Below are 9,746 nucleotides of genomic sequence, written 5' to 3' on the forward strand. Positions count from 1 at the left end.
TGGCGAACGGTTCCCGAACCGTTCGCCAGCGAACATCTCTGAATCCATGGGGGTTTTACTACTTCCGGGTCGATCTGACCCGGAGTAATACGCCTGCGCTGCCCGGCAGAGCGCGTCCAAGATCGCGCTCCTGTTGCCGGGCACTTTCTGCGCATGTGCGTGACGTCATGAACGACGTCACGCTCATGCGCAGAAAGTGCCCGGCAACAGGAGCGCGATCTTGGATGCGCTCTGCCGGGCAGCGCAGGCGTATTACTCCGGGTCAGATCGACCCGGAAGTAGTAAAACCTCCAGAGATGTTCGCCGGGCGAACAGTTCGCCACATCTCTAACCACCAGCAAGCAAGAAAATACTCAAAATTATTTTGATAGTACTTTTTCACATACCTGTTGGTACTTTTCCAATTGTAAAGTGCCAAAAAGGTATTTTAAAGAGAAGGTGAAAAATTATCTCCTAGGAGAAAAGTCAGGAGAAAATGCATATGGCCACAGAGCTCTGTTTTTTGTTACAGTAAGTACACTAGATTTATTCAAGATCTTGTTATATTGAGGCATAAATTGGGCAGCACGGTGGCGTAGTGGTTAGCGCTTTTGCCAGGCAACGCTTAGTCCCAGCCAGGTCAACATCTGCATGGAGTTTGTTTGTTCTCCATGTGTCTGTGTGGGTTTCCTCCGGGCACTTCGAAAACATACAGATAAGTTAATTGGCTTCCCCCTAAAATTGGCCCTAGACTTGGATACATACACTACACAAAACATATGACATAGACATATGACTATGGTAGGGACTAGATTGTGAGCCCCTCTGAGGGACAGTTAGTGACAAGACAATATACTCTGTACAGCGCTGTGTAATATGCCAGTGCTATATAAATACTTAAATAAATAAATAAAAACATTGAAATATTTTGTTTTTCTTTATATCTATTATTTTCTCACTACATTTTATTATAAGAGACCTTGACACCCCTGCGTGGGTCTTAATGTGCAATTTTCTGATTGATTGTTTGCCATTTCCCTTGTGCTTTGTTGTCACAAATAAAAAACTCTTTGAAGCTAAAAATGAACACGGAGCCCCTTTTTTACTATTTATTTTATTACTGTGCTGACTGCAAGGTTATTGTGACCTTCCTGACTTGGAGCTTCTTAGTAGCGCAGACCCTGGGCCAATGCCCATTCTAGCTCTAGGGAAGCACTGGCACTGCCAGTTACCATTGGCACGCTTCGTATGCACGTCTGCAACAATGACTGAGACTTTCCATCTACATTGGTAAGTATCTAACCTGAAGCAAGTTCCTTTGCTTGAGGTTCACTTTACACACTGAACAGAGGAATGTCTGTTGGCAGTCCGAGTTCGTTTTAAAGCCTTGTTCACATTGCGTTCGGCTCGTGTGTCTGTCCATGGTGGAGTTTTTCCGCTTTTTTTTAAGCGTTTTTCAGCGATTTTCTGCGCGTTCACTAGTTTTTGTAGGCGTTTTTGTAAGCGCTTTTACAGAGTTCTTCCGTCTTTTGATCCGGAAAAAAAGTCTGGAAGAAAATACAATGTATTTTTAAAAAAAAATTCTCACACAATCGCTTGCCAAAGCGATTTTGTGAGCGTTTTGAGTTTTTCCTATACCTTCCATTGAGGCAAATCGCCTCAAAAATGGCCCAAGCACCGCTTTTAAAAGCGGATCGCAAACAAACCGCTCTGATATGAACTCTCTCATAGAGAATCATTGCACAATGGCTTTCAGGCTCCCTGCAAAATTGCATGCGATTCCGATTTTTATTTCGTTTTTTACATGCAATTCCGGTTTTTAATCATTACTGCATGCTGCATTTTTTTCTGTGTTTTTATGTTGATAGCATTCAGGGAAAATCGGAATTGCAAAACAGAATCGAAATCGGAATCGGATTCGCAAATCGGATTTGCAGTGTGCAGAGAGCAGGGATTTTGAAAATCGCCCGCGCTTAAAATTTTTACAAATACGCCTATAATATGAACAAGACCTCAGGGCTGGTTCACACTGGCATTATAAACAGTCCGCTTAGCAAAACCAATCAGACCAGAAACTAACGGATGTGAACAGATCATATGTTAATTAATAGGATCTGTTCACATTGCTCTGTTCAAATAGGCCCTTTCCACCAAACAGAGCAGAAGTTTTGGGTGGCTGTGATTTTTCTAGATCGCAGATGCGTCACATTAACCCAACACTAATGGAACGAAGGGACACGAATGAAAAATTGGTGCTTATCAGTTTTTGATCCATGCAGTATGAATCGGCACTTAAAGTAAATGTAAACCCCCCTCCCAAAAAAGGCGCAGATACTTACCTATGGAGAGGGAAGACTCTGGGTCCTATAGAGCCTTCCCGCTGCTCTCACTGTCCCCTCGTTCCAGCACTGTCACCCCCAGTAGCAGATCGTTCAAATACTGCTCTATGCCACTGCTGGAAGCTTCAGAAGACTTCAGGAGCCTGAGTGCTCCCTAAGATGGGTGGCTCCATATTGCTCCTGCACTAGCGCTCTCTCACCCGCTTACGCATGCGCAGTGTGGAGCCGCCTGCCTTCAGGAGCACTCTGGCTCCCGAAGCCTTCTGAAGGCTCCCACAGTGGGGGATTAAAACGGGGGTGACATTGCTGGAGCGAGGAGGTCGTGAGAGGGGTGGGAAGGCTCTATAGGACTCATAGCCGTCCCTCTCCTTTAGTATCTGTTTCTTTTTGTTTTGTTTTTTTCAATTTACATTAGCTTTAAACTTCAGTTTTCTTTTAATAGGTTTATTTTCCCATTTATAAACAGGTCCACTACTGGTTAAAGGTCCGCTGTGAGGATGGGTTTAGTTTAGCAAACACCACCTTGCCGGGGGATCCAGTGGTCCTCCCACTATCACAATACAGGGGAAATTAGCAGGCCGTACAACTACCACTTTTCCTGTTTAATTCACTCTGATCAAATCTGCCTGAAATCTATTGCACAAGATGTCAGATCAATCATAATTTTGATGATTTTTTACTAAAATGATCAATTGGACCAAAAAGTTTGAAATCTATTGAAAACTAATGTTCTGTGTGGTCAGAATATAGCCCACTCTGATCAGATTAAGACTAGAGAGGAACCGATTGTTTGGCCGCATTCGTTGGCTATCTACAGGATGGGCCATTTACAGTATATGGATACACCTTAATAAAATGGGAATGGTTGGTGATATCAACTTCCTGTTTGTGGCACATTAGTATATATGAGGGGGGAGGGAATTTTTCAAGATAGGTGCTGACTATGGGGGCCATTTTGAAGTCAGCCATTTTGAATCCAACTTTTGTTTTTTCAATAGGAAGAGGGTCATGTGACACATCAAATTTATTGGAAATTTCACAAGAAAAACAATGGTGTGCTTGGTTTTAACGTAACTGTATTCTTTCATGAATTATTTACAAGTTTCTGACCACTTATAAAACGTGTTCAATTTGCTGCCCATTCTGTTGGATTGTCAATGCAACCCTCTTTTCCCACTCTTCACACACTGATAGCAACACAGCAGGAGAAATGCTAGCACAGGCTTCCAGTATCCGTAGTTTCAGGTGCTGCACATCTTGTATCTTCACAGCATAGACAATTGCCTTCAGATGACCCCAAAGATAAAAGTCTAAGGGGGTCAGATCGGGAGACCTTGGGGGCCATTCAACTGGCACACGACGACCAATCCACTTTCCATGAAACTGTTCATCTAGGAATGTTCGGACCTGACACCCATAATGTGGTGGTGCACCATCTTGCTGGAAAAATTCAAGGAACGTGCCAAATTCAGTGCATAAAGAGGGAAACACATCATCATGTAGCAATTTCGCTGGCCCCCAAGGTCTCCCGATCTGACCCCTTAGACTTTTATCTTATTATCAGACTAGTAGACCTAAGCCCGTTTACAAACAGGCTCTAGGTCTATCTCACCGCCGCCACCGCCGCATGTCAATGCACAAGTGCGCACCCGTCCCGTCCACCCTCCTTCCATGGCCCCGTCCTCCTCCTGTCCCAACAGCTACACATGCGCAGTAGCCAAAACACACGGGATACAGGGACAGGTAGGGTTTTATTAAATAGAATAAGAGGTTTTCTGACTGGTCAAACGTAGTACAAAATATCATCTTGTTATGAAAATTTACATTAGTGGTCGTTTAGATTGAACTCCTAGTCACTGAGAATAATATGAAGATTCTCCCCCATTCCTTCCCATCCCCGTACCCTCTCCTCTGCTTAGTTGGTGAGCCTTAACCACTTGCCGACCGCACGTCGGCAAAATGGCAGCTGCAGGACCAGCGACGCAGTATTGTGTCGCCAGCTGCAGGCTGATTAATCAGGAAGCAGCCGCTCGCGCGAGCGGCTGCTTCCTGTCAATTCACGGCGGGGGGCTCCGTGAATAGCCTGCGGGCCGCCGATCGCGGCTCGCAGGCTAAATGTAAACACAAGCGGAAATAATCCGCTTTGTTTACATTGTACGGCGCTGCTGCGCAGCAGCGCCGTAAGGCAGATCGGCGATCCCCGGCCAATCAGCGGCCGGGGATCGCCGCCATGTGACAGGGGACAGCCTGTCACTGGCTGCACAGGACGGATAGCGTCCTGTGCAGCCCCGATCACCGGGGATGAGCAGGTAGGAGAGGGAGGGGGGAATTTCGCCGCGGAGGGGGGCTTTGAGGTGCCCCCCCCCCCCGCAACATGCCAGACAGGAGGAGCGATCAGACCCCCCCTGCACATCATCCCCATAGGGGGGAAAACAGGGGGGCGATCTGATCGCTCTGTGTGCCAGCTGATCTGTGCTGGGGGCTGCAGAGCCCACCCAGCACAGATCACAAAAAATAACGCTGGTCCTTAAGGGGGGGTAAAGGGTGGGTCCTCAAGTGGTTAAAGTAGCTGCACACCAGGTCCGTTAAGGCTGAGGGCCTGGCTCTGTGCCTCTTTTTGGTCCAGCCTACGGATTATAGATGTTGCTCTGTTTACTGCCCTAAACGTAATGATTGTATTGGCGTTTACCAACAGTGTCATTTCTCATGTTTTTGAGATACTTTTATACACTTACTTTACAGCATTTTGATACAGGATGTTATTGTTTGTAAGGCTTTTCAAAAATTTCAATAAAAATCTATTGGAAAAAAATATATTTTTTTTTCTTTCCATCTGAATAATCTTTTGGAAAATATGGTCCATCACTACAAATCTCACTGTCAATGGGCACCTTAAAACAATCACCAAGTGAGCTGGCAAAAAAAAAAAAGTAGCAGAGTGGATCCTCTGGATAGTCCAAAGGCATTGTGGATCCCTTTATATGCCACTATTCCAGCGCAGAGTCCCTCTTTATCTTCTGGCCAGGAACTCAGCGAGGGACGAGCGCATCAGCACTAAGCATTGCATGAGCGTGATCCGTGCATGTGTAAGGGCTCGTTCACACTTGAGGGGAATCGCACGATTCCCGCTCAGCGCAAAACGCTATCGGTTTTTAAAAACCACTAGCCCATGTAAGCCTATGGCAGTGTTCTCACTGCCGCGTTTGCGGTTAGCGTTAACTGCAAACGCGTAACATACAGCGTTTTTCCTGTGATTCGCGATTAGCGATCACGATCACTCCCAAAACACTGCAGTGTACCGTGATTTTTCCGTGTTAATCGCGGAAAAATCACCCCCGCAAAGCGCTAGCGGTAATCGCTAGCGTTTTGTGATTCTAGGTGTGAATAGGGCCTAATAGGGGGAAGCGATAGTGCACAGTTTTTTTCCTTCATGCATGAGCGCTTCCCTCTACTGCACATGCAGGGACCATACTGTGCTCCTCCATGCATGACCGCTTCCCTCTACTGCACGTGTAGGGACCATACTGTGCTCCTCCATGCATGAGCGCTTCCCTCTACTGCACGTGCAGGGACCATACTGTGCTCCTCCATGCATGAGCTCTTCCCTCTACTGCACGTGCAGGGACCATACTGTGCTCCTCCATGCATGAGCGCTTCCCTCTACTGCACGTGCAGGGACCATACTGTGCTCCTCCATGCATGAGCGCTTCCCTCTACTGCACGTGCAGGGACCATACTGTGCTCCTCCATGCATGACCGCTTCCCTCTACTGCACGTGCAGGGACCATACTGTGCTCCTCCATGCATGACCGCTTCCCTCTACTGCACGTGCAGGGACCATACTGTGCTCCTCCATGCATGAGCTCTTCCCTCTACTGCACGTGCAGGGACCATTCTGTGCTCCTCCATGCATGAGCTCTTCCCTCTACTGCACGTGCAGGGACCATACTGTGCCCCTCCATGCATGAGCTCTTCCCTCTACTGCACGTGCAGGGACCATACTGTGCTCCTCCATGCATGAGCGCTTCCCTCTACTGCACGTGCAGGGACCATACTGTGCTCCTCCATAGCTGCACTCATGGCCAGAATGAACATGTTCCACCTGCTGGGGGACGCTGTAAGAGGATCCCGCAGATCTCTATACTATCCAGAGGCTCCCCACTTCTGAGGTAAGTATCTTACTTTTTTCCAGCTCACTGCAGGATTACTTTAAAGGCAATCTGAAGTGAAAATAAACTTATGATATAATGAATTGTATGTATAGTACAGCTAAGAAATAAAACGTTAGCAGCAGAGATATGAGTCTCATATTGTTTCCAGTACAGGAAGAGGCATGCTGGAAATACACAATTAGTTTTTTCGGCAGATTTACTGTCCGATTGAGTTTATAATAGTTTTTCCCATCGATTTTACTCATTGATATTCCCTTCTATGAGAAAATCGGTCACAAAAACGATCAAAATCAGATCGGACCTGTCGGAAATTATCTATCAAGCCATCTATCTGCCCATAAAACCATGGTGTATTCCCAGTATAAAGAAACTTCAGTGGTAATCTATCCAAAAGCTCTTCTCTGAGCTCTGAGTTTGTTTAAGGTTTTACTACAGAGAAAAGTTGAAAAGGTCATTAGCCAGCTCTGTGAAATAATTTACAATGCTGAGTGTAATATGTAAACTGCAAATATTAGAGAATGATATAATGTTATAAATTAAAAACAAGCTATATAACTGAAAATAAAAATATGAGACTATTTTCTTTGCTACTAATGTCCTATTAACTATCCATACTACACATACAATTAATTGTATCATAAGGTTTTTTTTCGCTTCAGTGTCACTTTAAAACCGAGCGTGGAGGGACGGCGTGACCCAGCAAGCCTGCACTGTGTTCTTTTTAAAGGTTTTCTGTCCTTAGGGTGCAACAGTTTGCTTTCCTCACCTAAGTTATATCTGGTCATAGCGAGCCGAGCTTTGCTAAAAGATGAGTTAAATAGAGGTTGTGAAATGGCAATACTATTTACATACGTGGATCCATCATGCACATTTTCCAATGCAGCTTCTGCACAAAACTACAATTGAATGCCTACTATTTTACTAGACTTTTAGCTACCCTCACTATTATTTGATATGACCCAAGTGAGGTTTGCACATTGTTGCCACCAAAAGCAGTTACTTTTTATTGGTCTAAATCAGGCATACGTGTTTGTTACATATTCTTATTGATTTACATATTGTCATCATCATCCACACCGTTGTACAAAATAATTACAGGGCAGGAGTCCATAAGCTGAAGGAAATACAACACATGTAATACAAAAGCTATTATAAGTGGTGTGGTAATCCTTTCCCACAATTCATAGCACATACAGTGGTGATCATTACACCAATAAAGAGCTAATGTAATAACTGGAAGAGGCAGACCCGGGGCTACCATAGAGATAAAGTGTAGATAATCTTATGTGGGAATACAAGTAGAACAGTGCCATCTACAGGCCAGATGTATGAACATCACAGACTCTATGTCACATCGCATGGTACGTGTACCTCATGGGGGCACTTTATGTTGGCTGATTGGGTACTTGAACATGCCATAGTCAATCCATTTTAGCAAGATTTAAGATGAAAAATGATAAACAATATATAAATAAACCTGAATAAGTATCTATTGTTATATGAAGGAATCAAGACACGCTGGAAAAGCAATTCTACACAATGATGGAGTTCTTGTAAGAAATATGTATGCATCAAGGGGTACCTCCAGATGATATTGCTCACATTACAGGGAACTTGGCCAACAGTCACTAAGAAAGTGGCAGATGCTATAATAATGGTGACAGATTTAGAAGAAAATCTTCTCAAGATTAATCTTGAATTTTACCTACCATACCTCCATTTCTCACATCTGCTTTTTTGTGAGTGAATGATTGGTATGCTTGCAAAATTAAGCATTTTCTAGTAAACAGTTTAGTATTTTGGTTCAGTGTCGGCAGTATGTTTTAAATTAAGCAATGGGCAATAGCCTGTTACCTTTCCAACTGAGTTTTCTCCAAGGAGATCATTTTTCACCTTGAAAAGCACATTTTTGGTACTACGTCATTAAAAGATTACTAAAAAGTAGGTAAAGGGGTCATATTAAACTCATTTTCAGTAATTTCTTGCTTGGAGGGAGTCTTAAAAGTATTTTATTGATAAAGTTTGAAAATATTTACATGGAGAAAACTCAGGAGAAAAGTTAATAGGATATGGCCCAATGCACCTACTCCAGAAACTCTTCAGACTGCTGGTTGTCTTCAGGGTCCTTCCTGTTGGCTGTTGCTGTCTTTTTTAACTGGCCCATCAATTATGCAGGAAGGGCTGGGGCTGTCCTGATGCATGCAGTAGTCGGTCGCCGCTGGTTTAGGGGGAACTATACTAGCTATCTATACTGGAGCAACTGAGTGTATAGAAAAAAGATAGCATCCGCACTCCAAATATTGATTTTTTGTATATACACGGTGTGCTAGCTACAGGATCAAAGAAAAGTTACGTGACAAGAAGCAAAAGCGATCCTGCACAAACTGCTGCACCACCAATTATGGATATAACAAAGCTTTATTGAACATTCTGTATAAACATCATAAAAACATTTAAAACAGTTGCCATGCACAACAAGACACCACAATACAGTTTAATGTGGGTACAATATCACAAATGCCTCACCTCCTATACAACAAGTGGACCCTAATGGCTGCCAAAAGCGATACTCAAAGTGGGTTCATGCAATTGAACCCCCCATTGGTATGTTAGACCCGGGTCTAGGCCAGTAACTGTCAATAGAGAAGAATAACACCACCAATAGAGGATCTCCTATAACAACCGTGAGGAAACTGGTCTTTTTTGAACCACGCCACGCGTGGAGCGTCTCGTGTGCCTCCCTCCACCCTTACTCCATGGCTGCCTCTCTCTACCATCCTGGGCTATGTATGTATACTCCCTAATACACAGGTACCTATGTTCCCTATATGCACTGTCCATATATGTTCATATTCACCATTTCTCATGATTCAAGAGCATATTGCTATATCACAGTACCTTTCTGATATTTTCCTCACGGTTGTTATAGGAGATCCTCTATTGGTGGTGTTATTCTTCTCTATTGACAGTTACTGGCCTAAACCCGGGTCTAACATACCAATGGGGGGTTCAATTGCATGAACCCACTTTGAGTATCGCTTTTGGCAGCCATTAGGGTCCACTTGTTATATAGGAGGTGAGGCATTTGTGATATTGTACCCACATTAAACTGTATTGTGGTGTCTTGTTGTGCATGGCAACTGTTTTAAATGTTTTTATGATGTTTATACAGAATGTTCAATAAAGCTTTGTTATATCCATAATTGGTGGTGCAGCAGTTTGTGCAGGATCGCTTTTGCTTCTTGTCACGTATACT

Source organism: Hyperolius riggenbachi, chromosome 7, assembly GCF_040937935.1.
Source record: "Hyperolius riggenbachi isolate aHypRig1 chromosome 7, aHypRig1.pri, whole genome shotgun sequence".
NCBI classification, from domain to species: domain Eukaryota; kingdom Metazoa; phylum Chordata; class Amphibia; order Anura; family Hyperoliidae; genus Hyperolius; species Hyperolius riggenbachi.